This window comes from Trachypithecus francoisi, unplaced genomic scaffold (genome assembly GCF_009764315.1).
Source record: "Trachypithecus francoisi isolate TF-2019V2 unplaced genomic scaffold, Tfra_2.0 Lachesis_group13, whole genome shotgun sequence".
Classification (NCBI taxonomy): domain Eukaryota; kingdom Metazoa; phylum Chordata; class Mammalia; order Primates; family Cercopithecidae; genus Trachypithecus; species Trachypithecus francoisi.
The window spans coordinates 31,636,253-31,653,266 of NW_022681458.1; the positions used below are offsets into that span (position 1 = coordinate 31,636,253).

General features: G+C 34.9%; 1 protein-coding gene across 21 annotated transcripts in view; it reads right to left on the reverse strand.

Annotated features, from left to right (window-relative positions):
* MAP2 (microtubule associated protein 2) overlaps positions 1–17,014 on the reverse strand; it is a 311,538-nt gene that overhangs the window by 154,692 nt on the left and 139,832 nt on the right. The window lies entirely within an intron of this gene.

Sequence of the window (17,014 nt, forward strand, 5' to 3'; positions counted from 1 at the left end):
CTGGACATTACTAAATACTAATTTATGAGAATTTTTATTGTCTGCATTAAGGACATCAGAGATTTGTCACTGGCAGATAATTACAATATTTTTAAACTATCACATATTGCTTATTTATGTTCCAAAATAAATATGTTCATTAAAGAAATGCATATTTTTATGTATATTTTCCTGCAGAAAATTCAATACCCTTTTAACAGTTATAATTATGCACTTGGCTATGTTTTCCTTACAAGAGAGAAAACAAAAACAAAAACAAAGAGAATTAGAAAACCAGGGCCAACATGTGATTTCCGGGGGCAATCTATTTTATTCCACTTATATACAAAAGCAAAAGGAGGTAGCAACAAGCTTGGTCCTGGGACTTTTCAGTCCCTGAGGGCCCAGGCAGAGAATACAATCTTTGGTATAATCTGTATCCCCTCCATGTTAGCAACTGAAATTAGCAGTTGAATATCCATGTTTTACAGTGCCCCTTGTGTAGGGAGATTCCGTGTGGAATAATTCCCTGCCTTTATTTCCTGGAGAAAAGGGAAGGAGAAAAATGTCAATAAATAAATTAATTTTTACAGCATTGTTAGCAACCTGAACCAGTGAATGGAGCAAAATTCGATGAGAACCAAAAAGGCCAGCTGTGAAGAAGGTTGCTGGGAAGAAGCATCACCATGGTTACTGGAAACAGAAAGTCTTGATGGCAGAGGAGAGAGAACGAGACTACAGAGAAGGAAATTGAGAGACTGACGATATGTTTCTTTTTTTTTTTTCCTTCTTGAAAGAATAGCCTCTATCAGTTTTATACTGTATTTTGAATTCATTAAGATAAATTTGCATTCTCCTTGAGCCACCTTTCTGCCCCATTTTTAAATCACTAGCTAATTTTGCTTTCATAAATATTCAAATTACAGTTCTTTTGTATCAGATCAATTCTGCTACCCCTTGCCTCTGTCCAAATACTGGCTTCATGGAAACCACTTAGCCTAGTCCACATTCTTTGTTTCATAGGTGAGAAAGCTGAAGCCCAAAGAATATGACCAAGGTCACAAAACCGAGGCACCCGCAGAGTTTCCTGATTCAGTCCTCTGCTTTACTTCTCTAACCAAGTGACTTTCTTTCCCTGCTCTCTTTTGTTCTGTTTGCAAGCAATACAGATTTCAGAAACATCCTTTGTCTGTAATTTTGTAAACCTTCTTGTATTTGCTAAAGCAGTGATGTCCCTCTTTAAAATGCATTGCAATCATTCTGAAGACTTTTGCAAATATCTTTGCTGGATTGTATTTGAAGTCTGAGGAATCTGGGGTAATTATGTCACAGCTTTTCTTTCATTTCCAGTCTGGCAATCAGATAAATCAAGCATGATTGCCCTTTTGTGAACCTGTCTTGTTGAGCCTGAACTTCATCATCATATACTAGGCACTTTTATCATTACTGGCCTCATTCTTTCTGCAAGCATAAAACTGGGTAATCAAATTGAATCAGTCTCCCAAGGCACCTTCTAGGTATAGACAAGGTAAACTTTCCTGGGTTACCAAAAACAATGAAGCTGGAAAATGGAGAGCCAAGGTAAAATTAAAAATTATAATAATAATGATAATAATTCATTCCGAAACAACCACTGGAGGGCGCAAATTTTCTTAAAATCTTTCTAAACCACTCAGCAAATGTGGCTAGAATTTTGACCTTCATGTTTTACTGTTTTTATTTTCTTTCCAAACTGTTCTTTCACTATTCAGTTCATATGATTCAATGCTTTTAGATTAACTCATCTATAGATAAGGTCAAACTGCTTTTTTTTGATGTCTAAAAGACAGTTGCTGCCACCATCATCACCCTCTTTCCCCAGTATGTAGCTATAAAACGAATAAATCACATTTTTAAAATGTATGACTACCACAGGTAATAATCACAAGAGATTTCAGGTGTTAGTGAATCCTACATACTGGTTAGAATTCTTCTCCCAACCTCGCAAAAAAAAAAAAAAAAAAAAGTCCCTTTAAATATAATCTCCCTGTTAAATGTCTATTTTTCTTCAGTGATTTTGGATAATAAGGTGATTTTTCAAAGTGAATGTTTTATTTTAATGTATTGTCTTCTGTTCACGTCTGAACATAAAAAATGATGCCTAAGACTTATGTTTTGAAACATGAATCATATTCTATCATGAAAGCACACATAAGGGTCCTGGTCAGTCTAAAAAAATAGCACAGCTTCCAAGAACATATAATACTCTCTGGAGGTCACTTAATATTTAGGGATACCTAGCTCAGTACATGAGAATGAGTTGGTACACTCTCTTTTCTTTTTTTCCCATTTGTTTCCAACATGGAGTAAGTACCATATGTGAAACATAATTACTGCCCTTAGGTATGTCATATTCTAAGAATACAAGACAACAGACAATTGAGATACTTCTGTGAATTTTTAGATCTTTCATATTTATGCCCAAAAGCCTAAATTGGTGCTTGCCTTACCCTTCTTCTGCCTGACAGTATTTTAGACCTTGGATTACCACCATGCATCCATTCATTTAACCAACTATGATGGCACACATACATATTTTTCAGACTCTTTACAGGTTCTGGGAATGGAAAAAAGAGGGAAACAGGATTTCCTTTTCAAGAAACTTCATTTGATAAATTAGTTAATAGAAGGTCAGGCGTGGTGGTTCATGCCTGTAATCCCAGTACTTTGAGAAGCTGAGGCGGGCAGATCACCTGAGGTCAGGAGTTTGAGACCAGCCTGGCCAACACATAGTGAAATCCCGTCTCTACCAAAAAAAAAAAAAATACAAAAATTAGCTGGGTGTGGTGGTGCATGCCTGTAGTCCCAGCTACTTGGGAAGCTGATGCAGGAGAATCTCTTGAACCCAAGAGGCAGAGGTTGCAGTGAGCCGAGATCACACCACTGCGCTCCAGCCTGGGCAACAGAGCAAGACTCTGTCTCTCAAAATAATAAATAAATAAATAAATAAATAAATAAATAAATAAATAGAAACCTAACTTCACACTTCCTTTTCTGACTTTGATGAGATACTATGACTCCACCCCTCTTACATCTGCTTCATTGTAGATGCCTGATCTTTAAGAATCTGATTTAGCAATACTCCCAAATTTAGTTAATTCACCCCTGTGCCTCTTCTGAAAGAACTTTGATTTCATTCCCTAAATATATTGGTCTGTGTATTTGTGTATCACTCTCTAAACTCTCCAGGAATGAATAATGGAGGCTTATATTCCTTACCTCCTTAAAGCCTTTGCTCATAGATCATCTTCCAACCAGGGCTCTCCTAACTACCATAATGAAAGTTGCAAACATGCCCTTCCCACTTTTCATCCCCTGCTGCATTTTACTTTTTTCCATAGCACTTATCATAACATACTTTTCTTATTTATTTCTAACTTCACCCTGCTAGTTCCATGAGGGCAGTCATTTTTACATGTTTGGGACACTGGTATCCAAAGCACCTAAAACAGTGCCTGGAACGTACTGGCACTCAAAAATATTTTTTAAATGACTGAATATGAAAAATCACACTACTATATGAATTGGAATGTCTAAACACAAGATAAGTCATTGTATTCCATATTGTCTTCTCTGTTCTATATATTCAGTCTTTCTGATAAAAATTGCCTTTTATTTGTAAGCGACTCCTTGCCATATATTTTGTAATCAATATATTTTATAATTTCTATTATAGGATGTAAGTCTATTTTAAATAGAGACTTGTCTCCTACTCTCTTTGAATTCTGCAAAGTACCTAGCATGGGGCAAACAGCTTTTAAATGCTCAGAAAGAGTTTGTTTGATAAATCATGTCTTCTCTTGGTATTAAAATGTGCTAAATGATAATTTTTAGATTTTTAAAATAAAATTTGACGAATTAATGCTGCCTCATGGCCAAAACATTTTGGAATGATCTTTATAGAGATACGACTACACTTACTAAAATTTGTACTTTCAAAAATTTATAATAGAAATAATACTTATGCTTTCCCCTAGTATTCTTGAGTTTGTTATTCTAAATCAAATAGGCAGATGTCTAAGTATTTTATAAATTATCATGATATCCAAAATCACTGAACACTGTCTTGCTTTATTTACTGTAGATGACATTTTCTCTTCCAACAAAGTTGGTCCACACAAAAATATATTGTGGTCAAAAAAGACAAAAAGTGTCATAAGTAGCACATTAGTCTTAAATATACAAAATGATAAAATTCTATTACTTTGTACCTACAAAATTCCAATTTCATATGGTTCAACCTAATACCTAGAGAAGCTATACATGGATGTGGGATTGGGCAGTGTGAGTTGTACAAAATGACTCCCATGTTTATTGCAGCATTATTCACAATAGCCAAGATATGGAAACAACGTAAGTGTCTGTAGATGGATGAATGGATAAAGAAACTATAATCTCTGTGTCTGTCTCTCTGTCTGTGTGTGTGTGTGTGCACGTGTGTGTGTATCTATATTATGCAGCTCTAAAACAGAACAGGATCTTGCCATTTGCCACAATGTAAATTAGCCCGGAGGACATTATGCTAAGTGTAGTAGGTCAGACACAGAAAGAAAACATTGCATCAGCTCACTTATTTGTGAGATATAAATAACAATAATAATTCAAGTTTACAGAGAGTGAACAAAACTGTGGTTACCAGTGACAGGGTTGGAGGACAGTTTGGGGGTGGTGGGGAATGAGGAGATGTAGGTTAGAGGATACCAAATAGCATCATGTAGAATGAGCAAGTCTAGAGATCTAATGTACCATGAGAACCACAGGTAATAACATTGTACTGTACAAAAAAACAAATAAACATCACATGGTACCCCATAAATGTATACAATTATGATTTGTCAGTCAAAAATATTAATAATAAAATTTTTTTAAAATGTGGTATATTCATAAAATATTGTTTGGCAATAAAAAAGTGAAGTGCTGACATGTCACGACACAAATGAACCTGAAAACCATTATACTCAGTGAAAGAAGGTGGTTACAAAAGGCCATATATTTTATAATTCCATTTATATGAAATACCTAGAATTGTCAAATCCATAAAATGGGAAGTATATTAACGGCTGCCAGAGGCTGGGGGCAGAGGGTAATGGGTAGGGGCAGAGGGTAATGGGTAGGGGCTTCTTTTTGGGGTAATGACAATGTTCCGAAATTTAGTAACAGTTATGGGTGCACAACTCTATGAATATATTAAAAACCACTGAATTGCTGAATTGTATACTTTATAAGGGTGAATTTCATGCCACGTGAAGTATATCTCAATAACTCATTAAAAAATAAAGTAATAAGGGGCCGGGCACAGTGGCTCACGCCTGTAATCCCCACACTTTGGGAGGTCAAGACAGGTGGATCACCTGAGGTCAGGAGTTGGAGACCAGCCTGGCCAACATGGTGAAACCCCGTCTCTACTAAAAATACAAAAATTCGCTGAGTGTGGTGGCGCGTGCCTGTAGTCCCAGCTACTCGGGAGGCTGAGGCAGGAGAATGGCTTGAACCCAGGAGGCGGAGGTTGTGGTGAGCCGAGATCACACCACTGCACTCCAGCCTGGGAAACAGAGTGAGACTCCTTCTCAAAAAGTAATAATAATAATAATAATAATAAACGAAAGAAAAAAAGTAATAAAAAGGTCCCAGTTTCTAGACAGCAAGTCTTTGAATTCCATGGCCACTAATTAAAATATGACAAGTTTATAATTCAGTCCATGGCACCTTCCAAATTATTACAAATTGTTAGAAGCATGGCTCCAAAAGCTATTGACTTTTTTGAGGCCATGAGACTCTGATTCATGTGGGAATCTGAAAATCTTCTACAAATGTTTTTGAATTCCTTAACAAATTCAATTGCAGGTCTGTAGATCTCCATTTAAAAAAATTTCTTTTACATGGACAAATGGATTAAAATGGTATCATAAATGAAAGACATGTGCTTTAGTGGATCCCTGATTTATGTGATAAAAAACAACTGGTCAGGAGTTAAAAGACAATCACTAAGCATCTAAAGGATAAATATATGTAAATCACTCTCAGGGCTGTCTTTTGTTTTTCATAGAAAACTATACAAATTATTAACTATATACCATCAGTGAAGCTCAGTTACTAGTTATAAAAACATCCATATGTTGAGAAACTCATGCAAATAATTCTGACAATGGACAAATTTATTGCTGAGAGACAACATTTCTCCTGAAAAGTAGAATTCCTGAATCACTTGACTCCTACCACAAGTTTTGTTATGATTAAAAAATGGACTACATTTGTTAGCTTGTTGTCTATTTGATATTTCATTTAAGTTTACTGGGTATTCTATGCCACTGAGCTCTGGACTATTAACTTACTTAAAATTTGAAAATCATATTGATATTATCCAAGCCCAAAGTCCTATAATTATCTGCCTTACTTTATATGTATTTTAACTATGTCTTATACATAAAACCCAGTAAGAAATATTTAAACAAAATATTCAGTATCTCCACTGAACTTGGATGAAAAACAAATTACAAAATAAAGTATATTTATAAAAAGCAGAGAGCCTATTGAGATATGGGTTGCATGTGGTCATCTTTGACATATTCACATGATTTTAATTAGAGTTGTACTGCAATGAGAAGGATGAATTTATTCCAACCAAGTAGGGTGAAGAGTAAGACAAGATAACTGGAAAATCACTCTCCAATTGTTCTTGAATCAGGCTTTAATACTTCTGAGTCATGATGATCAGAGTTTAGCTTGACTATTTCATTTACAATCTTAGTATGATGATTTTTTAAAAATCACTTAGATTCTTATCCAAATGTATGTACATAATACATTTCAAATTATTTTTGGATGATGTACCATCTTGAACCTCAGAGATATCCATATTTCACTGACACATTTTTCACAATTCTAAAAGTAATAAATTCTCATTTCTCTTTATTCCATCAGTGCTTTTATTTCACTTATCAAGGTAAAGCCAATGGGATGGTATAAATGGAGAGACAGAAAGAAAGACAGGTTATTTGTATTGTCAGCATTCAAAGTCTGACTGCAATTTAATAAAATAGCTAGCTGAAAAGCCATATTTAGATTTCATATGACATTACCACCTAAGCTTATGAAATAACTATACTCAGAGTTCTATTCTTCTCACATACTTTTACCAAAGTAAAATAAACCAAACTTCTTTTTTAAAACAATGTCACATGAACCACAATTATGAAAAATAATTGTTACTTCAATTCATAAAGTCATAATCTCATTACACTTTAAGAACTATGTTGGGAATTAAAAGCTCTCAAGAGGTCGAAAAGAAACCTATAATAGTTGAACAATTAAGACTCTCATACATTGCTGATGAGAGCTTAAATTAATCCAACCACTTTGGAAAACTGTTTGGCAATATCTAGTGAAAGTAAATTCTAAACTAAATATATGGAATAATGTATGAAGTACCAGAGCAGACAAATATTCAGAGACAGAAATCAGAATAGTGTTTACCTGTGTAGAAAGTAGTATGAGAGACTGTATTGACTTGGAAGATGTACAATGTCTTCTTGACACGAGTGGCAGTGACATGGAATAGAGGGCACTCTATTAATGTAATGTACCTTCATAATAATAATTGTAATAAATATTATGGTGCCATTGTTTTAGAAGTTCTTCATTCATAAGTTTTAGGATCTATAGTGAATACTATGCAAAAGGGTCCTTGTATAAGCATATATTTTGCAAACATACCACGTAACCATGGCTGCGTAAAGACTATATAATTACATGTATATTAAATAAACAAATTGTAAGGGTACATTCTCCTTAGTAGGGAAAGCATGTTTTACATTGGCTTTTAGTAAACAAATGACAACTGTAAAGTAAAAACACATGAAATGAAAAATGGAAGTAAAATGTGTATTTTAGGAACATGGCAGCAAGTGAAAGTATTTTGTGAAGCAGCCCTTACAGAACTATGCTATTATGACAAAAGAATGGACAGCTAAGATGCTTCCCATATTATCCCTTTCACAAAAATCCCTTACCCATTGAGGCCTACCATAATCGTTAGTTTATTTCAGGAATCACTAATTTCTTCTCTTCCAACCCAAATCTTACACTTCCTTTTTGGTTCATTTAAAGTTCTGCCTTTTTCATAATGGCTTCCAAAATTCCCACAAGCACATAATGTCATAAAGCTCTTTCCTTTCTCAGAATCACCAACATACAAAACAAAAAACAAAAACCATCATTATACTATAATGCCTGTTATTATATACGGGCTTGGTCCATTTTTCAGTAATTTACATTCAGTTATTTATTCTAATATTTGCCAATTTGAAAAGCATATTACATGATTCTAATAAAATGATTAACAACCTACAAAGTGCCAGTCTTTTTGAGTACATTACTTTATTCAACAATTCTGAGAGTCATGTGTCTCTATTTTACAGTTGAGGAAACAGGCCTAATTAGGTTTAGTAAAGTGCCCAGGGGAACACAACTGGTAAGTAGTGGAGCAGAAATTCAGTCCCTGGACTTCTCAGCTAATTAGTTTGTAATTCAGCCTAACACTTAGAAGGTATCACAAGAGGAAGAGATAAACATAGAACTAAGAATTTTCCATTTATACTTACAAGATAGCAGAAAGGGAAGAGATAAATTGAACACAGAATTCAGAATTTTCTATTTTTCCAGGAGAGGGTGTTTAGTCAGACTACTTGTTATGTAAGTAGGCTGTGCATAAAAGAGATAAGAGTAAAAAGATAGATTTTTACTTTCAGAATTATTTCAGATTCCATCAGTTCATATTTAAATAATGTATATGTATAAACACAAGCATTCCTGGAGGTGAGGAAAACATCATAATTTTAATTACTATCTATCTGGTTTAATCTTGGTAGAGGATATAGAATCATATGAGTGCAATATACGCTCATGTATTTTTAAAGAATTTTGTTGTTTGACAATTTGGGCTTATTATGTTTGTTTTGAAACATCTTGTTGAAATTAACTACTATCTTAGAAGTACAGATGATAATAGTAAAGCACATATCTTAACACAATCACTACCCTTATTTTATTCTATCAAGTTAGAAATCATCAGACATCATGGTGAATATTAAACGTTACATGAGAAAAGACCATATCATATTATGTAATCCATGTCCATTAAAAAAGTTAACACATTTTTAATAGTTAAATTTCGGTGTGTGGACACTTTTTTATTTCAGACAATTCTATTCTTTCCATGAAGTTTTCCCTCAGATATTGCCTTCTCAAGCAGGCTTCACCTGACCATCCTACTCAATATTGCAATCTGTAATTCCTACTCCCGATCTCCCTTACTCCATTTTGCTGCCATCTTCTAATGTGCCATATAATTAATTTACTTGTTATGTTTATCCTTTATTGTCTTTCCCCATTCACTTGTAAGCTTCATGAAGGCAAGACTCTGCCTGTTTTGTTCATGAATATATCCCAAGTACCTAGAACTAGGTCTGGTATATAACTGGTGCACAATAAATGTTCAATAAATATTCATTCATGCATGCATGAACACTGAAATTAAAACATTAAAGCTCATATAAAAAGCATAAATTACATTTCTAAAAGTCTTAGGGCTAAAAGTTTCAGAAATCATGAAATAAAACATGTAGTGTAAGTGTTTCATTTATTTTGGGTCTTGGTTAGCTATTTGAATATACAAATTTTAGGTTTTTCATCTTTGGCAATTTATAGGGAGTTTGAGTAACCTCTCTTCCTTTACTTCAAGTTTTAAAAAGTATTTACTTACTTTTTTTATTTCTACAAAAATTATTCTAGCAGTTTTTCTTATTTACTTGTGAATCCTTGGTTATAATTAGTAAATTTATTTTTATCTTACTTATAACCTAAATGTTAATACAAACCATATTCACTGGAGATACAGCCACCCTATAGGCAAACAATACTTGCAAGAGAAATGGGCAAACCATGAAAATTAAGAGAATTAGTGTGGAGGACTTTTTACTAAATAAAATTTTTATTTAGCAGTCAACCAGTCAAGCAGAACTATCTTCTGGAGTCATTAATTTCTTGGCTGATCTTCCTGAAAGCAGGAAATGAACCTCCATTTAATCAAATTCTCCACAAGTGGGGCCATTACAATTTCATGAAAGACTGAAATCAAATCAAATGCTATAAAATCAAATGCTACATTTCATGACAGTAGATCTAAATTCCTGATTCGTTTTTGAAAACTACTAAAAGGAGCTATTTTGTTGACTGCTTTCTAAGCATTGAAAATTAATATATCTCAATATTTTAAACCTCTCTTGTTCCTTCAGTCTTCAGCAACTTCACTGAATTGGAGAGCCAGCAGTACTTAAGAGGTCAGCTAGTGCCAATCCATTTAAATTTGGTAATCTTTAACCTTAACTTGACCAGATTATTCTGAAGAAGCTTAAATTCTGCAAGATCCTATAGCTTTTATTTTCAGTGACTAATATTTCCAGTTCAAATAATAAAATGCCTATTTTGATGGTTTAATAAATGCAGTATCATAAGTGGAATGATTTCTGAAAATGCATATATTTATTTTGTGAATAACTGAAATCCACACTCCAAAAATTTATGAAATCCAGACATATTCTCTTGACTGTTTAGGGGACAGTGTGCCCTAGGGTGATGGCCACCAGGAATTACATATATAATTTCTTAGTCTCTCCTCTTTCTCTAGTGCTTGTACCACGGTTACAATAGAGATGCGAAGAGAGAATTAATTATCTATGCAGGTATTTATTTATAGATATTTTAATAAAACAGAACTACAGCACACTTTGAATATTTAGAAAGTATTCAATAGTACATCTACATGTGCATGAAAGTCCCAAATTCTCCTACTGATTGGAACCAAAGAATAAAGATGATGAATATCAAATCCCTAGTGTGAAAAGAAACAGGAACTTAGATGAAGAGTGGGCGTACTGTTTCTATTTCTACTAAAACTTCATGGCTCATTCTATCATCAGATTTCTTAGCTGCAAAGGATTTTAGGTAAAAGATATACTGGCTTTTAAATCAAAAGGAAATATTATACATAAGCAACGTCTATATATGTATATTCCTTCTCAACAGTATCATTAAGTTGGCGAGAAAGAGATCATGTTATGTTATATTTATAGTTGTTTCATTTTCCATAGTTTTGTGGCTTTTTCCCTTTTGCTACTAATAGCAAACATATAATTGAAGAAGTAAGTGTTTTATTTAATATTCTGTAAAACGGAACTCAATTTTTTTTCCAGGCATGGTCTATCTACTTTTTAAATTTTAAATGGAATGCAAAAATAGCTATTGTAAGAATCTGGGCCAACAGATTTGTCTGGAAGAGAAATTTCCATCCCCAGGACCACTGACTTTTTTCTTGAACTATCACACTCTTGTGTTTTGCTTTTTCATACTTTTCCATTATCTTTATTTTGCCTTCCCCTTTTCAACTCTTTCTCCTCCATTTTAACCCAGAGTAATGAGGAATATAGTCAAGGAAAATAGTTATAGAATCATTTAAATATTTAAATAAACATAGGTCCTTGGTTTTATGTTAGGGCCAAACTTGATGTGTTTTACACAACTTTCTCTAATATCTGGTAGGCTCCTTTTACACTGGTGTACAATAAATAATGTTAATTTGTGCTGTGGACATTGACCTAAAAAAAATGGAAGAAGAAGTCGCTGGTGGGGAGGAAGATATGTTGTCACTGAGATCACTGTATGTAGTGCTGCAGTATGGTATTTATTTATTTATTTTTAACCCAGTGAAGCTAAAAAAATAAAGAAAAGGGAATTAAATGTCCAGTTTATACACACTTTCTACTGTAATGCTTATAAGCATAAAGATGACATATGAGAAAAAAGCAGGCGATGCCTCAACAACAGATTTTTCTAGTGGCATGGGGATGCTTCTAATTTTCTTATAATTTCTAATTTTATTTTGAAACTGTTTAACAAAATGTATAATTGATTGATGGCCGATGAGAGAAGGGGATGCGAGGCCTGTGTTAAGAAACGCACAAAAGAAAACCTTGAGAAACGGACACTCATGAGTTAAAAGCCAAGTGTGATGAAAAAGAAACTTATTTTACAACAGAGAAAAAGCTGAAGAAGAACACAAAAAAACGAAAAAACAAACGGGGGTTGTGAAGATGATAGAACAGCACAGAAATGCCAGGACTGATTCAGCACTATTTGTACATCACTTGAAAAAAGAATTAAATGAAAACTGATGATGTGTGTTAGGAAAGTAAAGACACTCAAATCAGAAGGAGAAGTAAGAATATGCAACATGGATAGAGAAGAGTTGGAGGATTAAGAGCTTTGGAAACAAATAGAGTTTCATTTATAAACCACTGAGCCAGTCTGACAGGTGAAGCAGGCTGAGGCACTTGAAAGATCTTATTCAATGGCTGGCATTGCTGAATGCCCAGCTGGGTCTGAATCAGAGTAGTTTTAAACAGGGACATTGTTCCAAGGAAGATTTTAGTTTCACGTGCCTTCCAATACAGCCTTATAAATCCTGAACAGCGTCAATATTCACCAGCCAGCTGCAATCAGCATTATTCCAGAATTTGCTACATACAGCAAGTCCGTGACAGGGGATATATTAATTAGGATGGTTGGTCCTCCACTCAGGACTTACGTGTATTGATGATATGCAAATCAGTTCAGTTCAGTCTCATCAACAGCATAAATTAAGTGCATCCTATCATGAGGATTATCTTGGAAAGAGTGAATGTCACTCTCAATAGGCCTCTGGCCTGGAGGTACATAGTCAGCAGTCGCTGAGTGAGGGAGAATGAAAAACAGACAAAAAAGTATTTCATCATTATTGACCAGCTGGTTGCATTCTTCCCTAGATTAAATGCTTGGCTACTTATATTAAAAAATCTTTGCTTAGAAAAATTTTCTTCTTAAACATCTGTGCAGTCTGACAAGAGATTCAAAGGTAGCATTTTTGATTAAGAGACCCGATGAGCAAATAACAAGAGAAAACAATCCTACATTATGACCTTTGTATTAAGAGTTCATATTCCATTGGGAAATGATGCCCACACAGGACAGATGTTTTGTACTAGAGAGGACGAATTTGTGACTTCTTGTTGGGCTTTCTTAGGAACTTAGGTTAGTTAACAAAGAGCTAACGGCCTCAGAGAGAAAGCACAAAATTTTATGACAAATGTGAGAAAAAGAAAAAAGTTTTGGATAAGGATATACCTATGATTGACATTTTAAAGAAACTATAAATCATGGACAGAAATAGTTAAGGAAATACAGATATAACTCAATCTATAATGTATAGATATTTTTGGTCTGGGCATAGTGGCTAAGGTCTACTATCCCAGCACTTTGGGAGACTGAAGTGGGAGGATCACTTGAGCCCAGGATTTCAAAACCAACCTGGACAACATAGAGAGACCCTGTTTCTACAAATCTTAAAAAAAAAAAAAAATTAGCTGGGCATGGTAGTGTGTGTCTGTAGTCCCAGCTACTAGAGAGGCTGAGGTGAAAGGATTGCTTAAACCCAAACGGTTGAGGCTACAGTAAGCCATAATCATGTCACTGCACTCCAGCCTGGGAGACAGCAACTTCTTGTCTCAAAAAAAATAAAAACAAAAAGAAATTTTCCGTTGAGTTTGCAATTCCTCCTAATACATGTTATCCAGGCAGTTTAAAACACAATCAATGCAAAAGAGTTGTTAAAGTCTAGATTTAATAACAAATTAAATGGTAAGAGTAATCATGAAGCCTAATCAAAGTGAAGCAGCCAAGTGGTGAATCTGAGTGAAGTGCTTGAGCTCGGTGTTTATGATGGTGGGAGTCAAGACAACTGAGGTGTTCACAGAAAGGGGCGGAGACACATCACAGGTGGCAGAAGGAGTCTTGCCGTCCTGTGCAGCTGTTAGAAACCCTAAACTGTGTTGAGTGAAAGAAAGGCAGAAACAGAACAGCATGGCCATCTCTACAACATATTGCAACGAGGGCATGCAGGGGCAGGATAATGGAAGTGAGGCTCAGAAATAAAAGGAAAAAAAGTTAAAATAACATAAAGCATGAAAAAAGACTTGTATGATCTGATGATCATGAGCCAAAGAAGTGAGGATTATGAGAAGGTCAATTCTTTGCACCTGTGGTTCAAAACAACCACCACCACAACAGGTTATGAAATAAGACCCTGCACTGCCCCCCAGCACTGTCTATGGGGAAAGGGCTATGAAAGTAGACACAAAGGCTGTGGCTACCCACTGATTTTGTTTTTATTTTTTTACTCCACAGAGCTGTGCTAAAACACAGATTCTAGGACTCGCCTTTCTGTAATTCTACTCAAAAGTCTAGAGGTAAGCCATCAGTCCAATATGCATTCATTAGCATCCTGGTGATGTTGGTGCCACTGATTCATTAAATACAGTTTGAAAAACCACTAGCATAAATGATTCAAAATAACTTGGGATAAATTATTTCCTCACCAGATGTAAAGGTATTTGCCTCGTGCATATGAAACCAACAGGGGGTTCCAAAAATGAGGTATGGGGGTCAAACTGTATGTGAATATGAATTTGCACCTAGAACAAAGCATACTGAATTATATCAATGTCTTCCATATAGATATTACAAATTAAAATGTATTGTTTAAAGCAACCGAATTTCCCTTCATTTTTCGATTCATTTTCCACTTTATATTATCCCTTTTTCATTAGCTGCAATCAGTAATAACAGGTAAAAATCCAGAAAAAAAAAATGCTCTAATCAAGGATATTTTAAGATTAACTGACCTTCATTTCACATTGACTGTTGAGAGACAAATGAAAGTACAAAGAGGATTCTAAGATAGTATTTATAACATATGCTTTAAATAAAACCTACAAATATTGCTTGAAGTTAGAAAGTTACCTTCAGCATTCTCGACATATTTTTATCACCTAGTATATGCAAGTTTTGCACTCGATACTTGTGAACTGGTAACCATAGATAAAAAGCTTATTTTTTCAACTACAAAGAAACTATAAAGTGAATAAGACACCTGTCTGTTTCAGATGAAAGTACATTACTTCAGCTTCCACAGCGTTTTACCTTGGTTGAGACCAAAACCTCCATGAGGAATTTGCGAAGAGAACAGCCAGCGCCCACAAGGGGCTATGTTAATATCAACTTGTCCTTCAGAGCTTGGGACTGGATTCCAGAGCTTGGAAATTCCAGCCACACTGTTGTTTTAGTCTGAGAGAGGCCAAGGGATTTCACTATGAGTTAGAGAAGTATACTGTGGTGGGTTGGGAGCTGGTGGTGATGCAGGTGTCCTTAATCTTGAACTACATTTATACGGCCTCTGAAGGAAGGTTGTTCTCATGGATCTCTACAGATAACAGTGAAAATCTTTTATAAAGTGCTTACTAAACACAGGGCAATTTTTGAGCATCGATTTGTATAGGTTGGTGCAAAAGTAATTGCATCTGTTTTGCCGTTACTTTTAATGACAAAAACCACAATTACTTTTGCACCAGCCATTAACTTGTTTAATCCTCATAGCAACTCTGTGAGGTGGTTACTTTCATTACACCCACGTTATAGATGAGTAAACGCGGACACAGGAAGACTAAACCATTGGATATGAATTCAGGTCATATGCTTTTATACTACAGGCATGCTTTTAAAACTCCATTCTACTACTCTGTACTCTCCTATATTCTGTATATAATCAGAACTGATTCTATAGCAGAGAGAAGGCTAAAGACCTGGCAGGAGTTAAGGTCTGGCATCTCAGTCCTCCAGCTGAAAATTTCAACAGCAGATTCACATAAGTAATGTGCATAATGTGACTAATCAGGTACCCAGGAAGCAATGGAATATCCAAAAACAGCTTTGGTGACATATTTCTTAGTCTTTTAATTTTCTGAGATGTGTGGATAACTAACATTAATGATTCAATTTTTCAAAAATGAAATATGACCCCCAATTTTTTAAAAAAAGATTCAATTTTTCAAAAACGAAATATGACCCCCAATTTTTAAAAACTGCTTTATATTATAAGGCTAGTTGAGGAGTCAAGAAAGAGAAAACTTTCTGTTTTGGTATTTGAGCTGGTCTGCAATCACCACTGGGCTTTTGAGGCATTGGTTTCAGTTTTTCTGCTGCTTCATAGGGATGCTGTTTGCATTCGCTCTTTTCCTTTTCTTTTCTTTTTCTTTTTCCTTTTTTTTTTTTTTTTTTTGACAGAGTCTCACTCTGTCACCCAGGTTGTAGTGTGGTGGTGCAATCTTGGCTCACTGCAACCTCCGCCTCCTGTGTTCAAGTGACTCTCCTGCCTCAGCCTCCCGAGTACCTGGGACTACAGGTGCACAACACCACACCTGGTTAATTTTTGTATTTTTAGTAGAGAGGGGGTTTCACCATGTTGGACAGGCTGGTTACGAACTCCTGACTTCAAGTGATCCGCCCTCCTCAGCCTCCGAAAGTGCTGGGATTACAGATTGAGTCAGTGTGCCTGACCTGCATTAGCTTTTTTTTCCAAACTGGAGACATCCCCAGTGTGTAGCAACCTTTGTGACTCATGTGCTCCACTGAAAGGGGAAAATGATATCTTACTCTATTAAATTACAAGATGCCCAGGGGAAATAAATAAGTTAGTCATATTGTAGTGCCTTGGGCATTATGATAAATCCCAAAGTATAATATCCAGAATCACATATGTGTTCATGTTTGCTTTAGAGTTAAAGCACACTTTCTTAAAAATATTCTAGTCATTCAGCAAAATTATTTTACATTTATTTTTATTTTGAAGAATGAGTTTCAGCACTGTTAATTTGGGGAACATCTATATATCTTTCATGAGCCTTAAGTATAAGGAATTCCTTAATTTTCCCAAGTTTATACCTTCACTATATCTTGTAATAGTAATTACCAAACAAAACAACATTTCCTTGTTTATATAATGGTCTGTATCACCAGAGTTGGCTACTTGCAGAGAACTATTGCATTATATTTTTGGATCCCTTCACACCTA